This window comes from Mirounga angustirostris, unplaced genomic scaffold, assembly GCF_029215605.1.
Source record: "Mirounga angustirostris isolate CCGP_5_RB_7025 unplaced genomic scaffold, mMirAng1.0.hap1 SCAF_97, whole genome shotgun sequence".
In the NCBI taxonomy this organism is placed as follows: Eukaryota; Metazoa; Chordata; class Mammalia; order Carnivora; family Phocidae; genus Mirounga; species Mirounga angustirostris.
In genome coordinates this window covers 34,708-55,280 of record NW_026991805.1, presented here as the reverse complement: position 1 = coordinate 55,280, position 20,573 = coordinate 34,708, and the positions used below count along the sequence as shown (strand labels likewise).

General features: G+C 70.5%; 11 non-coding genes across 11 annotated transcripts; all 11 read right to left on the bottom strand.

Annotated features, from left to right (window-relative positions):
- Window positions 1-214: 214 nt before the first annotated feature.
- LOC135363328 (5S ribosomal RNA) lies at window positions 215-333 on the bottom strand. Its single transcript, XR_010408975.1, has one exon. It is a non-coding gene; the product is annotated as a 5S ribosomal RNA (ribosomal RNA).
- Window positions 334-2,148: 1,815 nt separating this feature from the next.
- Window positions 2,149-2,267, bottom strand: LOC135363327 (5S ribosomal RNA). Its single transcript, XR_010408974.1, has one exon. It is a non-coding gene; the product is annotated as a 5S ribosomal RNA (ribosomal RNA).
- A 1,811-nt stretch (window positions 2,268-4,078) lies between these two features.
- On the bottom strand, window positions 4,079-4,197 carry LOC135363307 (5S ribosomal RNA). Its single transcript, XR_010408954.1, has one exon. It is a non-coding gene; the product is annotated as a 5S ribosomal RNA (ribosomal RNA).
- Window positions 4,198-6,012: 1,815 nt separating this feature from the next.
- Window positions 6,013-6,131, bottom strand: LOC135363326 (5S ribosomal RNA). Its single transcript, XR_010408973.1, has one exon. It is a non-coding gene; the product is annotated as a 5S ribosomal RNA (ribosomal RNA).
- A 1,812-nt stretch (window positions 6,132-7,943) lies between these two features.
- LOC135363324 (5S ribosomal RNA) lies at window positions 7,944-8,062 on the bottom strand. The gene has a single exon (XR_010408971.1). It is a non-coding gene; the product is annotated as a 5S ribosomal RNA (ribosomal RNA).
- A 1,827-nt stretch (window positions 8,063-9,889) lies between these two features.
- Window positions 9,890-10,008, bottom strand: LOC135363323 (5S ribosomal RNA). Its single transcript, XR_010408970.1, has one exon. It is a non-coding gene; the product is annotated as a 5S ribosomal RNA (ribosomal RNA).
- A 1,811-nt stretch (window positions 10,009-11,819) lies between these two features.
- LOC135363322 (5S ribosomal RNA) lies at window positions 11,820-11,938 on the bottom strand. The gene has a single exon (XR_010408969.1). It is a non-coding gene; the product is annotated as a 5S ribosomal RNA (ribosomal RNA).
- A 1,815-nt stretch (window positions 11,939-13,753) lies between these two features.
- Window positions 13,754-13,872, bottom strand: LOC135363321 (5S ribosomal RNA). The gene has a single exon (XR_010408968.1). It is a non-coding gene; the product is annotated as a 5S ribosomal RNA (ribosomal RNA).
- Window positions 13,873-15,681: 1,809 nt separating this feature from the next.
- On the bottom strand, window positions 15,682-15,800 carry LOC135363320 (5S ribosomal RNA). The gene has a single exon (XR_010408967.1). It is a non-coding gene; the product is annotated as a 5S ribosomal RNA (ribosomal RNA).
- Window positions 15,801-17,614: 1,814 nt separating this feature from the next.
- LOC135363319 (5S ribosomal RNA) lies at window positions 17,615-17,733 on the bottom strand. The gene has a single exon (XR_010408966.1). It is a non-coding gene; the product is annotated as a 5S ribosomal RNA (ribosomal RNA).
- A 1,809-nt stretch (window positions 17,734-19,542) lies between these two features.
- On the bottom strand, window positions 19,543-19,661 carry LOC135363318 (5S ribosomal RNA). Its single transcript, XR_010408965.1, has one exon. It is a non-coding gene; the product is annotated as a 5S ribosomal RNA (ribosomal RNA).
- Between the last annotated feature and the right edge of the window lie 912 nt (window positions 19,662-20,573).

The window sequence follows — 20,573 nt, the reverse complement described above, 5'->3', positions numbered from 1 at the left end:
GGTGGCTTGGAGGCCCAAGGGCTGGCTGGAAGACGCCTGCCCCTGCAGGGGGCACCTGCTGCGAGCCAGGGACTCGCGGTGCGGTGCGCGGCTGGCGAGGGGCCAGGGGGGCACGGGGCGTTTGGAGGAAGCCTAGTTGGGCAAGGGGGCGGGGTGCTGTGGCGGTAAAGGTATGGGAAGGGTGGCCCAAGGGGAAAGAAAAGGCAAAGAAAAAAGCCTACAGCACCCGGTATTCCCAGGCGGTCTCCCATCCAAGTACTAACCAGGCCCGACCCTGCTTAGCTTCCGAGATCAGACGAGATCGGGCGCGTTCAGGGTGGTATGGCCGTAGACGTGTGCGGCTGCCGCTGGCCGCCCTAAGAGCCTGCTCTGCGCCTCCCGGGCCCAGCCGTGCCCCTCCTCAGCCCTCACCCGAACCCCGCCTGCCCTGCGCCTTGCACCTGCCTGCCTGCCAGCCGCCCAGGGGACGTGGCCCCTCCGGTGCCCCGCAGTCGTGGAAGTCCGGGCGCTCTCCCTGCCGGGGACTCTCCAGTCCCGGGGGCCGCCGCCGCCCCACCGCCTCCTGGCTACCGGCATGGCAAAGGGAAGCGTCGGGGCGGGGCGCGGTGGGCGCGGCCCCTGAGGTGTTTTCCGCGCCCCCCACCCCCAGCGTCCCACCCGTCGCCCTAGGCCAAGCCAGGCCGGCCACCAGGCCTTTCTGCCTCTCCACCCCGCCTGGCTCCAAGCCAACCCGGAGCCACCGGCGCCCCCAGGGACCCTCCTCATCAGCCCAACCCCGTCGCCCTTCCTCCGCCACCCTTCCCCTGCCCACCCACCGACAAGAGGACCCGACTGAGGGACACCGGAAGCCGGCTGGCATAGACAGACGCACAGACCCACGGGGAAAGACAGAGACACGGACGGACGGACGGACGGAGATGTAGACAGAGAGGAAGAGAGGGACAGAGAGGGAGAACACAGACAGAGTATCCAACACACACCCCCGCTCTGGCCCCAAGACAGACAGACGCGGACCCTGACCTGGATGCGGACAGGGACGGAGACACAGGGGCACACCCCAGAAACAGACACACACACCACACACACACCACACACACCACACACACACCACACACACACACACACACACACACACAGAGGAAGAGACTGTGTTGGCTAGGCAGCTAGCCCTCCTCGGGAGGGTGGTCGTGCTTGGGTGGGCTCTGGGCACCGAGGAGCCCCCCGGGGCCGAGGTCGCGCAGCCAAGGCCTCAGGAGACCCGCCCTGCTCCCGTTCCCGCCCAGGACCCACTCTGGGCCTGGGGGCGTGCGGGCGATTCCTCCTCTGCTCTCGTCCTTTATTTGGGGGGCCGCTTTGGGGCGTGGTGCAGGGCCGCCCCCTCCCGCCGTCTTGCCGAGCGAGCGAGCCTCGCTGTGCGCTTCGCTGTTGCGGGGACACTGAGCACGGAGTCGGGGGCCAACGGGTGGTCCCGGGTGCCAACGGGGGAGGCCCCGGGCGGTCGGCCATCTTGTGTCCTGCCCACACGGAGCGAGGACCCCCGGCCTGGGGGCAGAGGGACGGTGTTCCGCGGGAAGGAAGGGAATGCCCGCGCGCGCGGGAGCGCAGCCCAGGGCGGGTGGGGAGAAGGTGGAGGCGGGCCCAGGCCTAAGGTGGGGCCGGTTGCCCGGTGCGCTTGTGCACTCGGGGCGGCCCAAGGGAATGGCTAGGGGCTCCGGGGATGAGGCCCCGAGGCGCAGGACCTTGGGAGGGCACGCCTGCCGAGACGGGGTGCCGTCCCGCCCGCGCTCCCCCCGCCCCAAGCCCGCGGGCGGTCCTCGCCGCCCTCCCCCTTTCCCTCCCTGCGAAGCCGCCGCCTCCGCCCACCCAGCCCGCCCCCACCTCCCCCAGCCCGCCCCTCTGGATCGGGTGTGCGTGGGCGTGGTGGCTGTGAGGTGGAAGGGCTGGGGGCTGCCTGCCGGTGCAGCGGGCACAAGCTGCGAGACAGGGACCCTCGGTGCGGTGCGCGGCTGGCGAGGGGCCAGGGGGGCACCGGGCGTTTGCAGGAGGCCTTGTTGGGCAAGGGGCGGAGGGGGCGGGGCGGGGGGGGGGACTGTGGCGGCGAAGGGAGAGGAAGGGAGGCCGAAGGGGAAAGAAAAGGCAAAGAAAAAAAGCCTACAGCACCCGGTATTCCCAGGCGGTCTCCCATCCAAGTACTAACCAGGCCCGACCCTGCTTAGCTTCCGAGATCAGACGAGATCGGGCGCGTTCAGGGTGGTATGGCCGTAGACGTGTGCCGCTGCCGCTGGCCGCCCTAAGAGCCTGCTCTGCGCCTCCGGGCCGCAGCCGTGCCCCTCCTCAGCCCCCAACCGCCCCACGCCTGCCCTGTGCCTTGCACCTGCCTGCCTGCCAAACCGCCCAGAGGACGTGGCGCCTCCAGCGCCCCGCAGTCGCGGAACACCGAGCGCTCTCACGGCCCGATACTCTCCAGACCCGGGGGCCGCCGCCTGGCTCCCGAGAGGGCCAAGGGGAGCGTCGGGGCGCGGGGGGCGTGGCCCGCGCGCTGTTCTCCGCGCCCCCCCACCCCCGGCGCCCCACCCGCCGCCCTTAGGGCAAGCCAGGCCCGCCACCAGGCCCTTCCGCCTCTCCACCCCGGCCTGGTTCCAAGCCAACCCGGAGCCACCGGCGCCCCCAGGGACCCTCCTCATCAGCCCAACCCCGTCGCCCTTCCTCCGCCACCCTTCCCCTGCCCACCCACCGACAAGAGGACCCGACTGAGGGACACCAGAAGCCGGCTGGCATAGACAGACGCACAGACCCACGGGGAAAGACAGAGACACGGACGGACGGAGATGTAGACAGAGAGGAAGAGAGAGACAGAGAGGGAGACACAGACAGAGTATCCAACACACGCCCCCGCTCTGGCCCCAAGACAGACAGACGCGGACCCTGACCTGGATGCGGACAGGGACGGAGACACAGGGGCACACCACAGAAACAGACACACACCCCCCACCCCACACCCCACACCCCACACACCCCACACACCCCCACACCCCCACACCCCCACCCACCCCCCCACCCATCCCCCCGCCCCCCCCCACACACAAACAGGAGGAGACTGTGTTGGCTAGGCAGCTAGCCCTCGGGAGGGTGGTCGTGCTTGGGTGGGCTCTGGGCACCGAGGAGCCCCTCGGGGCCGAGATGCGCAGCCAAGGCGTCACGAGACCCGCTCTGCTCCCGTTCCCGCCCTGGACCCACTCTGGTCCTCGGGGCATGTGGGCGATTCCTCCTCTGCTGTCGTCCTTTATATGGGGGGCTGCTTTGGGGCGAGGTGCAGGGCGCCCCCCTCTCCCCATCTTGCTGAGCGAGCGAGCCTCGGTCTTCGCTTCGCTGTTGCAGGGAGACTAAGCACGGATTCTGGTGCCAGCGGGTGGTCCCGGGCGCCAAGGGGGGAGGCCCCGGGCGACCGGCCATCTTGTGTCCTGCCCACCCGGAGCGGGGACCCCCGGCACGGGGGCAAAGGGACGGTGTTCCAAGGGAAGGAAGGGAATGCCCGCGGGTGGGAGCGCACCCCAGGGCTGCTGGGGACAAGGTGGAGGCGGGCCCAGGCCTAAGGTGGGGCCAGTTGCCCAGTGCGGTCGTGCGCTCCGGGCGGCCCGATGGAATGGCTAGGGGATGTGGGGATGAGGGCCCGAGGCGCAGGACCATGGGAGGACACGCCTGCCCAGAGCGGGTGCCGTCCGGCCCGCGCTGGCCCCGGCCCATCGGTGCCAGGGTCTTCGTCGCCCTCCCGCGTTCCCTCCCTCCGAAGGCGTCGCCTTCGCCCACCCCGCCCGCCCCCATCGACCCCCAGCCCAGCCCTCTGGATCCGGTGTGCGTGGGCGTGGTGGCTTGGAGGCCCAAGGGCTGGCTGGAAGACGCCTGCCCCTGCAGGGGGCACCTGCTGCGAGCCAGGGACTCGCGGTGCGGTGCGCGGCTGGCGAGGGGCCAGGGGGGCACGGGGCGTTTGGAGGAAGCCTAGTTGGGCAAGGGGGCGGGGTGCTGTGGCGGTAAAGGTATGGGAAGGGTGGCCCAAGGGGAAAGAAAAGGCAAAGAAAAAAGCCTACAGCACCCGGTATTCCCAGGCGGTCTCCCATCCAAGTACTAACCAGGCCCGACTCTGCTTAGCTTCCGAGATCAGACGAGATCGGGCGCGTTCAGGGTGGTATGGCCGTAGACGTGTGCGGCTGCCGCTGGCCGCCCTAAGAGCCTGCTCTGCGCCTCCCGGGCCCAGCCGTGCCCCTCCTCAGCCCTCACCCGAACCCCGCCTGCCCTGCGCCTTGCACCTGCCTGCCTGCCAGCCGCCCAGGGGACGTGGCCCCTCCGGTGCCCCGCAGTCGTGGAAGTCCGGGCGCTCTCCCTGCCGGGGACTCTCCAGTCCCGGGGGCCGCCGCCGCCCCACCGCCTCCTGGCTACCGGCATGGCAAAGGGAAGCGTCGGGGCGGGGCGCGGTGGGCGCGGCCCCTGAGGTGTTTTCCGCGCCCCCCACCCCCAGCGTCCCACCCGTCGCCCTAGGCCAAGCCAGGCCGGCCACCAGGCCTTTCTGCCTCTCCACCCCGCCTGGCTCCAAGCCAACCCGGAGCCACCGGCGCCCCCAGGGACCCTCCTCATCAGCCCAACCCCGTCGCCCTTCCTCCGCCACCCTTCCCCTGCCCACCCACCGACAAGAGGACCCGACTGAGGGACACCGGAAGCCGGCTGGCATAGACAGACGCACAGACCCACGGGGAAAGACAGAGACACGGACGGACGGACGGACGGAGATGTAGACAGAGAGGAAGAGAGGGACAGAGAGGGAGAACACAGACAGAGTATCCAACACACACCCCCGCTCTGGCCCCAAGACAGACAGACGCGGACCCTGACCTGGATGCGGACAGGGACGGAGACACAGGGGCACACCCCAGAAACAGACACACACACCACACACACACCACACACACCACACACACACCACACACACACACACACACACACACACAGAGGAAGAGACTGTGTTGGCTAGGCAGCTAGCCCTCCTCGGGAGGGTGGTCGTGCTTGGGTGGGCTCTGGGCACCGAGGAGCCCCCCGGGGCCGAGGTCGCGCAGCCAAGGCCTCAGGAGACCCGCCCTGCTCCCGTTCCCGCCCAGGACCCACTCTGGGCCTGGGGGCGTGCGGGCGATTCCTCCTCTGCTCTCGTCCTTTATTTGGGGGGCCGCTTTGGGGCGTGGTGCAGGGCCGCCCCCTCCCGCCGTCTTGCCGAGCGAGCGAGCCTCGCTGTGCGCTTCGCTGTTGCGGGGACACTGAGCACGGAGTCGGGGGCCAACGGGTGGTCCCGGGTGCCAACGGGGGAGGCCCCGGGCGGTCGGCCATCTTGTGTCCTGCCCACAGGGAGCGAGGACCCCCGGCCTGGGGGCAGAGGGACGGTGTTCCGCGGGAAGGAAGGGAATGCCCGCGCGCGCGGGAGCGCAGCCCAGGGCGGGTGGGGAGAAGGTGGAGGCGGGCCCAGGCCTAAGGTGGGGCCGGTTGCCCGGTGCGCTTGTGCACTCGGGGCGGCCCAAGGGAATGGCTAGGGGCTCCGGGGATGAGGCCCCGAGGCGCAGGACCTTGGGAGGGCACGCCTGCCGAGACGGGGTGCCGTCCCGCCCGCGCTCCCCCCGCCCCAAGCCCGCGGGCGGTCCTCGCCGCCCTCCCCCTTTCCCTCCCTGCGAAGCCGCCGCCTCCGCCCACCCAGCCCGCCCCCACCTCCCCCAGCCCGCCCCTCTGGATCGGGTGTGCGTGGGCGTGGTGGCTGTGAGGTGGAAGGGCTGGGGGCTGCCTGCCGGTGCAGCGGGCACAAGCTGCGAGACAGGGACCCTCGGTGCGGTGCGCGGCTGGCGAGGGGCCAGGGGGGCACCGGGCGTTTGCAGGAGGCCTTGTTGGGCAAGGGGCGGAGGGGGCGGGGCGGGGGGGGGGACTGTGGCGGCGAAGGGAGAGGAAGGGAGGCCGAAGGGGAAAGAAAAGGCAAAGAAAAAAAGCCTACAGCACCCGGTATTCCCAGGCGGTCTCCCATCCAAGTACTAACCAGGCCCGACCCTGCTTAGCTTCCGAGATCAGACGAGATCGGGCGCGTTCAGGGTGGTATGGCCGTAGACGTGTGCCGCTGCCGCTGGCCGCCCTAAGAGCCTGCTCTGCGCCTCCGGGCCGCAGCCGTGCCCCTCCTCAGCCCCCAACCGCCCCACGCCTGCCCTGTGCCTTGCACCTGCCTGCCTGCCAAACCGCCCAGAGGACGTGGCGCCTCCAGCGCCCCGCAGTCGCGGAACACCGAGCGCTCTCACGGCCCGATACTCTCCAGACCCGGGGGCCGCCGCCTGGCTCCCGAGAGGGCCAAGGGGAGCGTCGGGGCGCGGGGGGCGTGGCCCGCGCGCTGTTCTCCGCGCCCCCCCCACCCCCGGCGCCCCACCCGCCGCCCTTAGGGCAAGCCAGGCCCGCCACCAGGCCCTTCCGCCTCTCCACCCCGGCCTGGTTCCAAGCCAACCCGGAGCCACCGGCGCCCCCAGGGACCCTCCTCATCAGCCCAACCCCGTCGCCCTTCCTCCGCCACCCTTCCCCTGCCCACCCACCGACAAGAGGACCCGACTGAGGGACACCAGAAGCCGGCTGGCATAGACAGACGCACAGACCCACGGGGAAAGACAGAGACACGGACGGACGGAGATGTAGACAGAGAGGAAGAGAGAGACAGAGAGGGAGACACAGACAGAGTATCCAACACACGCCCCCGCTCTGGCCCCAAGACAGACAGACGCGGACCCTGACCTGGATGCGGACAGGGACGGAGACACAGGGGCACACCACAGAAACAGACACACACCCCCCACCCCACACCCCACACCCCACACACCCCACACACCCCCACACCCCCACACCCCCACCCACCCCCCCACCCATCCCCCCGCCCCCCCCCACACACAAACAGGAGGAGACTGTGTTGGCTAGGCAGCTAGCCCTCGGGAGGGTGGTCGTGCTTGGGTGGGCTCTGGGCACCGAGGAGCCCCTCGGGGCCGAGATGCGCAGCCAAGGCGTCACGAGACCCGCTCTGCTCCCGTTCCCGCCCTGGACCCACTCTGGTCCTCGGGGCATGTGGGCGATTCCTCCTCTGCTGTCGTCCTTTATATGGGGGGCTGCTTTGGGGCGAGGTGCAGGGCGCCCCCCTCTCCCCATCTTGCTGAGCGAGCGAGCCACGGTCTTCGCTTCGCTGTTGCAGGGAGACTAAGCACGGATTCTGGTGCCAGCGGGTGGTCCCGGGCGCCAAGGGGGGAGGCCCCGGGCGACCGGCCATCTTGTGTCCTGCCCACCCGGAGCGGGGACCCCCGGCACGGGGGCAAAGGGACGGTGTTCCAAGGGAAGGAAGGGAATGCCCGCGGGTGGGAGCGCACCCCAGGGCTGCTGGGGACAAGGTGGAGGCGGGCCCAGGCCTAAGGTGGGGCCAGTTGCCCAGTGCGGTCGTGCGCTCCGGGCGGCCCGATGGAATGGCTAGGGGATGTGGGGATGAGGGCCCGAGGCGCAGGACCATGGGAGGACACGCCTGCCCAGAGCGGGTGCCGTCCGGCCCGCGCTGGCCCCGGCCCATCGGTGCCAGGGTCTTCGTCGCCCTCCCGCGTTCCCTCCCTCCGAAGGCGTCGCCTTCGCCCACCCCGCCCGCCCCCATCGACCCCCAGCCCAGCCCTCTGGATCCGGTGTGCGTGGGCGTGGTGGCTTGGAGGCCCAAGGGCTGGCTGGAAGACGCCTGCCCCTGCAGGGGGCACCTGCTGCGAGCCAGGGACTCGCGGTGCGGTGCGCGGCTGGCGAGGGGCCAGGGGGGCACGGGGCGTTTGGAGGAAGCCTAGTTGGGCAAGGGGGCGGGGTGCTGTGGCGGTAAAGGTATGGGAAGGGTGGCCCAAGGGGAAAGAAAAGGCAAAGAAAAAAGCCTACAGCACCCGGTATTCCCAGGCGGTCTCCCATCCAAGTACTAACCAGGCCCGACCCTGCTTAGCTTCCGAGATCAGACGAGATCGGGCGCGTTCAGGGTGGTATGGCCGTAGACGTGTGCGGCTGCCGCTGGCCGCCCTAAGAGCCTGCTCTGCGCCTCCCGGGCCCAGCCGTGCCCCTCCTCAGCCCTCACCCGAACCCCGCCTGCCCTGCGCCTTGCACCTGCCTGCCTGCCAGCCGCCCAGGGGACGTGGCCCCTCCGGTGCCCCGCAGTCGTGGAAGTCCGGGCGCTCTCCCTGCCGGGGACTCTCCAGTCCCGGGGGCCGCCGCCGCCCCACCGCCTCCTGGCTACCGGCATGGCAAAGGGAAGCGTCGGGGCGGGGCGCGGTGGGCGCGGCCCCTGAGGTGTTTTCCGCGCCCCCCACCCCCACCCCCACCCCCAGCGTCCCACCCGTCGCCCTAGGCCAAGCCAGGCCGGCCACCAGGCCTTTCTGCCTCTCCACCCCGCCTGGCTCCAAGCCAACCCGGAGCCACCGGCGCCCCCAGGGACCCTCCTCATCAGCCCAACCCCGTCGCCCTTCCTCCGCCACCCTTCCCCTGCCCACCCACCGACAAGAGGACCCGACTGAGGGACACCAGAAGCCGGCTGGCATAGACAGACGCACAGACCCACGGGGAAAGACAGAGACACGGACGGACGGACGGACGGAGATGTAGACAGAGAGGAAGAGAGGGACAGAGAGGGAGAACACAGACAGAGTATCCAACACACACCCCCGCTCTGGCCCCAAGACAGACAGACGCGGACCCTGACCTGGATGCGGACAGGGACGGAGACACAGGGGCACACCCCAGAAACAGACACACACACCACACACACACCACACACACCACACACACACCACACACACACACACACACACACACACAGAGGAAGAGACTGTGTTGGCTAGGCAGCTAGCCCTCCTCGGGAGGGTGGTCGTGCTTGGGTGGGCTCTGGGCACCGAGGAGCCCCCCGGGGCCGAGGTCGCGCAGCCAAGGCCTCAGGAGACCCGCCCTGCTCCCGTTCCCGCCCAGGACCCACTCTGGGCCTGGGGGCGTGCGGGCGATTCCTCCTCTGCTCTCGTCCTTTATTTGGGGGGCCGCTTTGGGGCGTGGTGCAGGGCCGCCCCCTCCCGCCGTCTTGCCGAGCGAGCGAGCCTCGCTGTGCGCTTCGCTGTTGCGGGGACACTGAGCACGGAGTCGGGGGCCAACGGGTGGTCCCGGGTGCCAACGGGGGAGGCCCCGGGCGGTCGGCCATCTTGTGTCCTGCCCACACGGAGCGAGGACCCCCGGCCTGGGGGCAGAGGGACGGTGTTCCGCGGGAAGGAAGGGAATGCCCGCGCGCGCGGGAGCGCAGCCCAGGGCGGGTGGGGAGAAGGTGGAGGCGGGCCCAGGCCTAAGGTGGGGCCGGTTGCCCGGTGCGCTTGTGCACTCGGGGCGGCCCAAGGGAATGGCTAGGGGCTCCGGGGATGAGGCCCCGAGGCGCAGGACCTTGGGAGGGCACGCCTGCCGAGACGGGGTGCCGTCCCGCCCGCGCTCCCCCCGCCCCAAGCCCGCGGGCGGTCCTCGCCGCCCTCCCCCTTTCCCTCCCTGCGAAGCCGCCGCCTCCGCCCACCCAGCCCGCCCCCACCTCCCCCAGCCCGCCCCTCTGGATCGGGTGTGCGTGGGCGTGGTGGCTGTGAGGTGGAAGGGCTGGGGGCTGCCTGCCGGTGCAGCGGGCACAAGCTGCGAGACAGGGACCCTCGGTGCGGTGCGCGGCTGGCGAGGGGCCAGGGGGGCACCGGGCGTTTGCAGGAGGCCTTGTTGGGCAAGGGGCGGAGGGGGCGGGGCGGGGGGGGGGACTGTGGCGGCGAAGGGAGAGGAAGGGAGGCCGAAGGGGAAAGAAAAGGCAAAGAAAAAAAGCCTACAGCACCCGGTATTCCCAGGCGGTCTCCCATCCAAGTACTAACCAGGCCCGACCCTGCTTAGCTTCCGAGATCAGACGAGATCGGGCGCGTTCAGGGTGGTATGGCCGTAGACGTGTGCCGCTGCCGCTGGCCGCCCTAAGAGCCTGCTCTGCGCCTCCGGGCCGCAGCCGTGCCCCTCCTCAGCCCCCAACCGCCCCACGCCTGCCCTGTGCCTTGCACCTGCCTGCCTGCCAAACCGCCCAGAGGACGTGGCGCCTCCAGCGCCCCGCAGTCGCGGAACACCGAGCGCTCTCACGGCCCGATACTCTCCAGACCCGGGGGCCGCCGCCTGGCTCCCGAGAGGGCCAAGGGGAGCGTCGGGGCGCGGGGGGCGTGGCCCGCGCGCTGTTCTCCGCGCCCCCCCACCCCCGGCGCCCCACCCGCCGCCCTTAGGGCAAGCCAGGCCCGCCACCAGGCCCTTCCGCCTCTCCACCCCGGCCTGGTTCCAAGCCAACCCGGAGCCACCGGCGCCCCCAGGGACCCTCCTCATCAGCCCAACCCCGTCGCCCTTCCTCCGCCACCCTTCCCCTGCCCACCCACCGACAAGAGGACCCGACTGAGGGACACCAGAAGCCGGCTGGCATAGACAGACGCACAGACCCACGGGGAAAGACAGAGACACGGACGGACGGAGATGTAGACAGAGAGGAAGAGAGAGACAGAGAGGGAGACACAGACAGAGTATCCAACACACGCCCCCGCTCTGGCCCCAAGACAGACAGACGCGGACCCTGACCTGGATGCGGACAGGGACGGAGACACAGGGGCACACCACAGAAACAGACACACACCCCCCACCCCACACCCCACACCCCACACACCCCACACACCCCCACACCCCCACACCCCCACCCACCCCCCCACCCATCCCCCCGCCCCCCCCCACACACAAACAGGAGGAGACTGTGTTGGCTAGGCAGCTAGCCCTCGGGAGGGTGGTCGTGCTTGGGTGGGCTCTGGGCACCGAGGAGCCCCTCGGGGCCGAGATGCGCAGCCAAGGCGTCACGAGACCCGCTCTGCTCCCGTTCCCGCCCTGGACCCACTCTGGTCCTCGGGGCATGTGGGCGATTCCTCCTCTGCTGTCGTCCTTTATATGGGGGGCTGCTTTGGGGCGAGGTGCAGGGCGCCCCCCTCTCCCCATCTTGCTGAGCGAGCGAGCCTCGGTCTTCGCTTCGCTGTTGCAGGGAGACTAAGCACGGATTCTGGTGCCAGCGGGTGGTCCCGGGCGCCAAGGGGGGAGGCCCCGGGCGACCGGCCATCTTGTGTCCTGCCCACCCGGAGCGGGGACCCCCGGCACGGGGGCAAAGGGACGGTGTTCCAAGGGAAGGAAGGGAATGCCCGCGGGTGGGAGCGCACCCCAGGGCTGCTGGGGACAAGGTGGAGGCGGGCCCAGGCCTAAGGTGGGGCCAGTTGCCCAGTGCGGTCGTGCGCTCCGGGCGGCCCGATGGAATGGCTAGGGGATGTGGGGATGAGGGCCCGAGGCGCAGGACCATGGGAGGACACGCCTGCCCAGAGCGGGTGCCGTCCGGCCCGCGCTGGCCCCGGCCCATCGGTGCCAGGGTCATCGTCGCCCTCCCGCGTTCCCTCCCTCCGAAGGCGTCGCCTTCGCCCACCCCGCCCGCCCCCATCGACCCCCAGCCCACCCCTCTGGATCCGGTGTGCGTGGGCGTGGTGGCTTGGAGGCCCAAGGGCTGGCTGGAAGACGCCTGCCCCTGCAGGGGGCACCTGCTGCGAGCCAGGGACTCGCGGTGCGGTGCGCGGCTGGCGAGGGGCCAGGGGGGCACGGGGCGTTTGGAGGAAGCCTAGTTGGGCAAGGGGGCGGGGTGCTGTGGCGGTAAAGGTATGGGAAGGGTGGCCCAAGGGGAAAGAAAAGGCAAAGAAAAAAGCCTACAGCACCCGGTATTCCCAGGCGGTCTCCCATCCAAGTACTAACCAGGCCCGACCCTGCTTAGCTTCCGAGATCAGACGAGATCGGGCGCGTTCAGGGTGGTATGGCCGTAGACGTGTGCGGCTGCCGCTGGCCGCCCTAAGAGCCTGCTCTGCGCCTCCCGGGCCCAGCCGTGCCCCTCCTCAGCCCTCACCCGAACCCCGCCTGCCCTGCGCCTTGCACCTGCCTGCCTGCCAGCCGCCCAGGGGACGTGGCCCCTCCGGTGCCCCGCAGTCGTGGAAGTCCGGGCGCTCTCCCTGCCGGGGACTCTCCAGTCCCGGGGGCCGCCGCCGCCCCACCGCCTCCTGGCTACCGGCATGGCAAAGGGAAGCGTCGGGGCGGGGCGCGGTGGGCGCGGCCCCTGAGGTGTTTTCCGCGCCCCCCACCCCCAGCGTCCCACCCGTCGCCCTAGGCCAAGCCAGGCCGGCCACCAGGCCTTTCTGCCTCTCCACCCCGCCTGGCTCCAAGCCAACCCGGAGCCACCGGCGCCCCCAGGGACCCTCCTCATCAGCCCAACCCCGTCGCCCTTCCTCCGCCACCCTTCCCCTGCCCACCCACCGACAAGAGGACCCGACTGAGGGACACCGGAAGCCGGCTGGCATAGACAGACGCACAGACCCACGGGGAAAGACAGAGACACGGACGGACGGACGGACGGAGATGTAGACAGAGAGGAAGAGAGGGACAGAGAGGGAGAACACAGACAGAGTATCCAACACACACCCCCGCTCTGGCCCCAAGACAGACAGACGCGGACCCTGACCTGGATGCGGACAGGGACGGAGACACAGGGGCACACCCCAGAAACAGACACACACACCACACACACACCACACACACCACACACACACCACACACACACACACACACACACACAGAGGAAGAGACTGTGTTGGCTAGGCAGCTAGCCCTCCTCGGGAGGGTGGTCGTGCTTGGGTGGGCTCTGGGCACCGAGGAGCCCCCCGGGGCCGAGGTCGCGCAGCCAAGGCCTCAGGAGACCCGCCCTGCTCCCGTTCCCGCCCAGGACCCACTCTGGGCCTGGGGGCGTGCGGGCGATTCCTCCTCTGCTCTCGTCCTTTATTTGGGGGGCCGCTTTGGGGCGTGGTGCAGGGCCGCCCCCTCCCGCCGTCTTGCCGAGCGAGCGAGCCTCGCTGTGCGCTTCGCTGTTGCGGGGACACTGAGCACGGAGTCGGGGGCCAACGGGTGGTCCCGGGTGCCAACGGGGGAGGCCCCGGGCGGTCGGCCATCTTGTGTCCTGCCCACACGGAGCGAGGACCCCCGGCCTGGGGGCAGAGGGACGGTGTTCCGCGGGAAGGAAGGGAATGCCCGCGCGCGCGGGAGCGCAGCCCAGGGCGGGTGGGGAGAAGGTGGAGGCGGGCCCAGGCCTAAGGTGGGGCCGGTTGCCCGGTGCGCTTGTGCACTCGGGGCGGCCCAAGGGAATGGCTAGGGGCTCCGGGGATGAGGCCCCGAGGCGCAGGACCTTGGGAGGGCACGCCTGCCGAGACGGGGTGCCGTCCCGCCCGCGCTCCCCCCGCCCCAAGCCCGCGGGCGGTCCTCGCCGCCCTCCCCCTTTCCCTCCCTGCGAAGCCGCCGACTCCGCCCACCCAGCCCGCCCCCACCTCCCCCAGCCCGCCCCTCTGGATCGGGTGTGCGTGGGCGTGGTGGCTGTGAGGTGGAAGGGCTGGGGGCTGCCTGCCGGTGCAGCGGGCACAAGCTGCGAGACAGGGACCCTCGGTGCGGTGCGCGGCTGGCGAGGGGCCAGGGGGGCACCGGGCGTTTGCAGGAGGCCTTGTTGGGCAAGGGGCGGAGGGGGCGGGGCGGGGGGGGGGGGACTGTGGCGGCGAAGGGAGAGGAAGGGAGGCCGAAGGGGAAAGAAAAGGCAAAGAAAAAAAGCCTACAGCACCCGGTATTCCCAGGCGGTCTCCCATCCAAGTACTAACCAGGCCCGACCCTGCTTAGCTTCCGAGATCAGACGAGATCGGGCGCGTTCAGGGTGGTATGGCCGTAGACGTGTGCGGCTGCCGCTGGCCGCCCTAAGAGCCTGCTCTGCGCCTCCGGGCCGCAGCCGTGCCCCTCCTCAGCCCCCAACCGCCCCACGCCTGCCCTGTGCCTTGCACCTGCCTGCCTGCCAAACCGCCCAGAGGACGTGGCGCCTCCAGCGCCCCGCAGTCGCGGAACACCGAGCGCTCTCACGGCCCGATACTCTCCAGACCCGGGGGCCGCCGCCTGGCTCCCGAGAGGGCCAAGGGGAGCGTCGGGGCGCGGGGGGCGTGGCCCGCGCGCTGTTCTCCGCGCCCCCCCACCCCCGGCGCCCCACCCGCCGCCCTTAGGGCAAGCCAGGCCCGCCACCAGGCCCTTCCGCCTCTCCACCCCGGCCTGGTTCCAAGCCAACCCGGAGCCACCGGCGCCCCCAGGGACCCTCCTCATCAGCCCAACCCCGTCGCCCTTCCTCCGCCACCCTTCCCCTGCCCACCCACCGACAAGAGGACCCGACTGAGGGACACCAGAAGCCGGCTGGCATAGACAGACGCACAGACCCACGGGGAAAGACAGAGACACGGACGGACGGAGATGTAGACAGAGAGGAAGAGAGAGACAGAGAGGGAGACACAGACAGAGTATCCAACACACGCCCCCGCTCTGGCCCCAAGACAGACAGACGCGGACCCTGACCTGGATGCGGACAGGGACGGAGACACAGGGGCACACCACAGAAACAGACACACACCCCCCACCCCACACCCCACACCCCACACACCCCACACACCCCCACACCCCCACACCCCCACCCACCCCCCCACCCATCCCCCCCCCCCCCCACACACAAACAGGAGGAGACTGTGTTGGCTAGGCAGCTAGCCCTCGGGAGGGTGGTCGTGCTTGGGTGGGCTCTGGGCACCGAGGAGCCCCTCGGGGCCGAGATGCGCAGCCAAGGCGTCACGAGACCCGCTCTGCTCCCGTTCCCGCCCTGGACCCACTCTGGTCCTCGGGGCATGTGGGCGATTCCTCCTCTGCTGTCGTCCTTTATATGGGGGGCTGCTTTGGGGCGAGGTGCAGGGCGCCCCCCTCTCCCCATCTTGCTGAGCGAGCGAGCCTCGGTCTTCGCTTCGCTGTTGCAGGGAGACTAAGCACGGATTCTGGTGCCAGCGGGTGGTCCCGGGCGCCAAGGGGGGAGGCCCCGGGCGACCGGCCATCTTGTGTCCTGCCCACCCGGAGCGGGGACCCCCGGCACGGGGGCAAAGGGACGGTGTTCCAAGGGAAGGAAGGGAATGCCCGCGGGTGGGAGCGCACCCCAGGGCTGCTGGGGACAAGGTGGAGGCGGGCCCAGGCCTAAGGTGGGGCCAGTTGCCCAGTGCGGTCGTGCGCTCCGGGCGGCCCGATGGAATGGCTAGGGGATGTGGGGATGAGGGCCCGAGGCGCAGGACCATGGGAGGACACGCCTGCCCAGAGCGGGTGCCGTCCGGCCCGCGCTGGCCCCGGCCCATCGGTGCCAGGGTCATCGTCGCCCTCCCGCGTTCCCTCCCTCCGAAGGCGTCGCCTTCGCCCACCCCGCCCGCCCCCATCGACCCCCAGCCCACCCCTCTGGATCCGGTGTGCGTGGGCGTGGTGGCTTGGAGGCCCAAGGGCTGGCTGGAAGACGCCTGCCCCTGCAGGGGGCACCTGCTGCGAGCCAGGGACTCGCGGTGCGGTGCGCGGCTGGCGAGGGGCCAGGGGGGCACGGGGCGTTTGGAGGAAGCCTAGTTGGGCAAGGGGGCGGGGTGCTGTGGCGGTAAAGGTATGGGAAGGGTGGCCCAAGGGGAAAGAAAAGGCAAAGAAAAAAGCCTACAGCACCCGGTATTCCCAGGCGGTCTCCCATCCAAGTACTAACCAGGCCCGACCCTGCTTAGCTTCCGAGATCAGACGAGATCGGGCGCGTTCAGGGTGGTATGGCCGTAGACGTGTGCGGCTGCCGCTGGCCGCCCTAAGAGCCTGCTCTGCGCCTCCCGGGCCCAGCCGTGCCCCTCCTCAGCCCTCACCCGAACCCCGCCTGCCCTGCGCCTTGCACCTGCCTGCCTGCCAGCCGCCCAGGGGACGTGGCCCCTCCGGTGCCCCGCAGTCGTGGAAGTCCGGGCGCTCTCCCTGCCGGGGACTCTCCAGTCCCGGGGGCCGCCGCCGCCCCACCGCCTCCTGGCTACCGGCATGGCAAAGGGAAGCGTCGGGGCGGGGCGCGGTGGGCGCGGCCCCTGAGGTGTTTTCCGCGCCCCCCACCCCCAGCGTCCCACCCGTCGCCCTAGGCCAAGCCAGGCCGGCCACCAGGCCTTTCTGCCTCTCCACCCCGCCTGGCTCCAAGCCAACCCGGAGCCACCGGCGCCCCCAGGGACCCTCCTCATCAGCCCAACCCCGTCGCCCTTCCTCCGCCACCCTTCCCCTGCCCACCCACCGACAAGAGGACCCGACTGAGGGACACCGGAAGCCGGCTGGCATAGACAGACGCACAGACCCACGGGGAAAGACAGAGACACGGACGGACGGACGGACGGAGATGTAGACAGAGAGGAAGAGAGGGACAGAGAGGGAGAACACAGACAGAGTATCCAACACACACCCCCGCTCTGGCCCCAAGACAGACAGACGCGGACCCTGACCTGGATGCGGACAGGGACGGAGACACAGGGGCACACCCCAGAAACAGACACACACACCACACACACACCACACACACCACACACACACCACACACACACACACACACACACACAGAGGAAGAGACTGTGTTGGCTAGGCAGCTAGCCCTCCTCGGGAGGGTGGTCGTGCTTGGGTGGGCTCTGGGCACCGAGGAGCCCCCCGGGGCCGAGGTCGCGCAGCCAAGGCCTCAGGAGACCCGCCCTGCTCCCGTTCCCGCCCAGGACCCACTCTGGGCCTGGGGGCGTGCGGGCGATTCCTCCTCTGCTCTCGTCCTTTATTTGGGGGGCCGCTTTGGGGCGTGGTGCAGGGCCGCCCCCTCCCGCCGTCTTGCCGAGCGAGCGAGCCTCGCTGTGCGCTTCGCTGTTGCGGGGACACTGAGCACGGAGTCGGGGGCCAACGGGTGGTCCCGGGTGCCAACGGGGGAGGCCCCGGGCGGTCGGCCATCTTGTGTCCTGCCCACACGGAGCGAGGACCCCCGGCCTGGGGGCAGAGGGACGGTGTTCCGCGGGAAGGAAGGGAATGCCCGCGCGCGCGGGAGCGCAGCCCAGGGCGGGTGGGGAGAAGGTGGAGGCGGGCCCAGGCCTAAGGTGGGGCCGGTTGCCCGGTGCGCTTGTGCACTCGGGGCGGCCCAAGGGAATGGCTAGGGGCTCCGGGGATGAGGCCCCGAGGCGCAGGACCTTGGGAGGGCACGCCTGCCGAGACGGGGTGCCGTCCCGCCCGCGCTCCCCCCGCCCCAAGCCCGCGGGCGGTCCTCGCCGCCCTCCCCCTTTCCCTCCCTGCGAAGCCGCCGCCTCCGCCCACCCAGCCCGCCCCCACCTCCCCCAGCCCGCCCCTCTGGATCGGGTGTGCGTGGGCGTGGTGGCTGTGAGGTGGAAGGGCTGGGGGCTGCCTGCCGGTGCAGCGGGCACAAGCTGCGAGACAGGGACCCTCGGTGCGGTGCGCGGCTGGCGAGGGGCCAGGGGGGCACCGGGCGTTTGCAGGAGGCCTTGTTGGGCAAGGGGCGGAGGGGGCGGGGCGGGGGGGGGGGACTGTGGCGGCGAAGGGAGAGGAAGGGAGGCCGAAGGGGAAAGAAAAGGCAAAGAAAAAAAGCCTACAGCACCCGGTATTCCCAGGCGGTCTCCCATCCAAGTACTAACCAGGCCCGACCCTGCTTAGCTTCCGAGATCAGACGAGATCGGGCGCGTTCAGGGTGGTATGGCCGTAGACGTGTGCCGCTGCCGCTGGCCGCCCTAAGAGCCTGCTCTGCGCCTCCGGGCCGCAGCCGTGCCCCTCCTCAGCCCCCAACCGCCCCACGCCTGCCCTGTGCCTTGCACCTGCCTGCCTGCCAAACCGCCCAGAGGACGTGGCGCCTCCAGCGCCCCGCAGTCGCGGAACACCGAGCGCTCTCACGGCCCGATACTCTCCAGACCCGGGGGCCGCCGCCTGGCTCCCGAGAGGGCCAAGGGGAGCGTCGGGGCGCGGGGGGCGTGGCCCGCGCGCTGTTCTCCGCGCCCCCCCACCCCCGGCGCCCCACCCGCCGCCCTTAGGGCAAGCCAGGCCCGCCACCAGGCCCTTCCGCCTCTCCACCCCGGCCTGGTTCCAAGCCAACCCGGAGCCACCGGCGCCCCCAGGGACCCTCCTCATCAGCCCAACCCCGTCGCCCTTCCTCCGCCACCCTTCCCCTGCCCACCCACCGACAAGAGGACCCGACTGAGGGACACCAGAAGCCGGCTGGCATAGACAGACGCACAGACCCACGGGGAAAGACAGAGACACGGACGGACGGAGATGTAGACAGAGAGGAAGAGAGAGACAGAGAGGGAGACACAGACAGAGTATCCAACACACGCCCCCGCTCTGGCCCCAAGACAGACAGACGCGGACCCTGACCTGGATGCGGACAGGGACGGAGACACAGGGGCACACCACAGAAACAGACACACACCCCCCACCCCACACCCCACACCCCACACACCCCCCACACCCCCACACCCCCACACCCCCACCCACCCCCCCACCCATCCCCCCCCACACACACACACAAACAGGAGGAGACTGTGTTGGCTAGGCAGCTAGCCCTCGGGAGGGTGGTCGTGCTTGGGTGGGCTCTGGGCACCGAGGAGCCCCTCGGGGCCGAGATGCGCAGCCAAGGCGTCACGAGACCCGCTCTGCTCCCGTTCCCGCCCTGGACCCACTCTGGTCCTCGGGGCATGTGGGCGATTCCTCCTCTGCTGTCGTCCTTTATATGGGGGGCTGCTTTGGGGCGAGGTGCAGGGCGCCCCCCTCTCCCCATCTTGCTGAGCGAGCGAGCCTCGGTCTTCGCTTCGCTGTTGCAGGGAGACTAAGCACGGATTCTGGTGCCAGCGGGTGGTCCCGGGCGCCAAGGGGGGAGGCCCCGGGCGACCGGCCATCTTGTGTCCTGCCCACCCGGAGCGGGGACCCCCGGCACGGGGGCAAAGGGACGGTGTTCCAAGGGAAGGAAGGGAATGCCCGCGGGTGGGAGCGCACCCCAGGGCTGCTGGGGACAAGGTGGAGGCGGGCCCAGGCCTAAGGTGGGGCCAGTTGCGCAGTGCGGTCGTGCGCTCCGGGCGGCCCGATGGAATGGCTAGGGGATGTGGGGATGAGGGCCCGAGGCGCAGGACCATGGGAGGACACGCCTGCCCAGAGCGGGTGCCGTCCGGCCCGCGCTGGCCCCGGCCCATCGGTGCCAGGGTCATCGTCGCCCTCCCGCGTTCCCTCCCTCCGAAGGCGTCGCCTTCGCCCACCCCGCCCGCCCCCATCGACCCCCAGCCCACCCCTCTGGATCCGGTGTGCGTGGGCGTGGTGGCTTGGAGGCCCAAGGGCTGGCTGGAAGACGCCTGCCCCTGCAGGGGGCACCTGCTGCGAGCCAGGGACTCGCGGTGCGGTGCGCGGCTGGCGAGGGGCCAGGGGGGCACGGGGCGTTTGGAGGAAGCCTAGTTGGGCAAGGGGGCGGGGTGCTGTGGCGGTAAAGGTATGGGAAGGGTGGCCCAAGGGGAAAGAAAAGGCAAAGAAAAAAGCCTACAGCACCCGGTATTCCCAGGCGGTCTCCCATCCAAGTACTAACCAGGCCCGACCCTGCTTAGCTTCCGAGATCAGACGAGATCGGGCGCGTTCAGGGTGGTATGGCCGTAGACGTGTGCGGCTTCCGCTGGCCGCCCTAAGAGCCTGCTCTGCGCCTCCCGGGCCCAGCCGTGCCCCTCCTCAGCCCTCACCCGAACCCCGCCTGCCCTGCGCCTTGCACCTGCCTGCCTGCCAGCCGCCCAGGGGACGTGGCCCCTCCGGTGCCCCGCAGTCGTGGAAGTCCGGGCGCTCTCCCTGCCGGGGACTCTCCAGTCCCGGGGGCCGCCGCCGCCCCACCGCCTCCTGGCTACCGGCATGGCAAAGGGAAGCGTCGGGGCGGGGCGCGGTGGGCGCGGCCCCTGAGGTGTTTTCCGCGCCCCCCACCCCCAGCGTCCCACCCGTCGCCCTAGGCCAAGCCAGGCCGGCCACCAGGCCTTTCTGCCTCTCCACCCCGCCTGGCTCCAAGCCAACCCGGAGCCACCGGCGCCCCCAGGGACCCTCCTCATCAGCCCAACCCCGTCGCCCTTCCTCCGCCACCCTTCCCCTGCCCACCCACCGACAAGAGGACCCGACTGAGGGACACCGGAAGCCGGCTGGCATAGACAGACGCACAGACCCACGGGGAAAGACAGAGACACGGACGGACGGACGGACGGAGATGTAGACAGAGAGGAAGAGAGGGACAGAGAGGGAGAACACAGACAGAGTATCCAACACACACCCCCGCTCTGGCCCCAAGACAGACAGACGCGGACCCTGACCTGGATGCGGACAGGGACGGAGACACAGGGGCACACCCCAGAAACAGACACACACACCACACACACACCACACACACCACACACACACCACACACACACACACACACACACACAGAGGAAGAGACTGTGTTGGCTAGGCAGCTAGCCCTCCTCGGGAGGGTGGTCGTGCTTGGGTGGGCTCTGGGCACCGAGGAGCCCCCCGGGGCCGAGGTCGCGCAGCCAAGG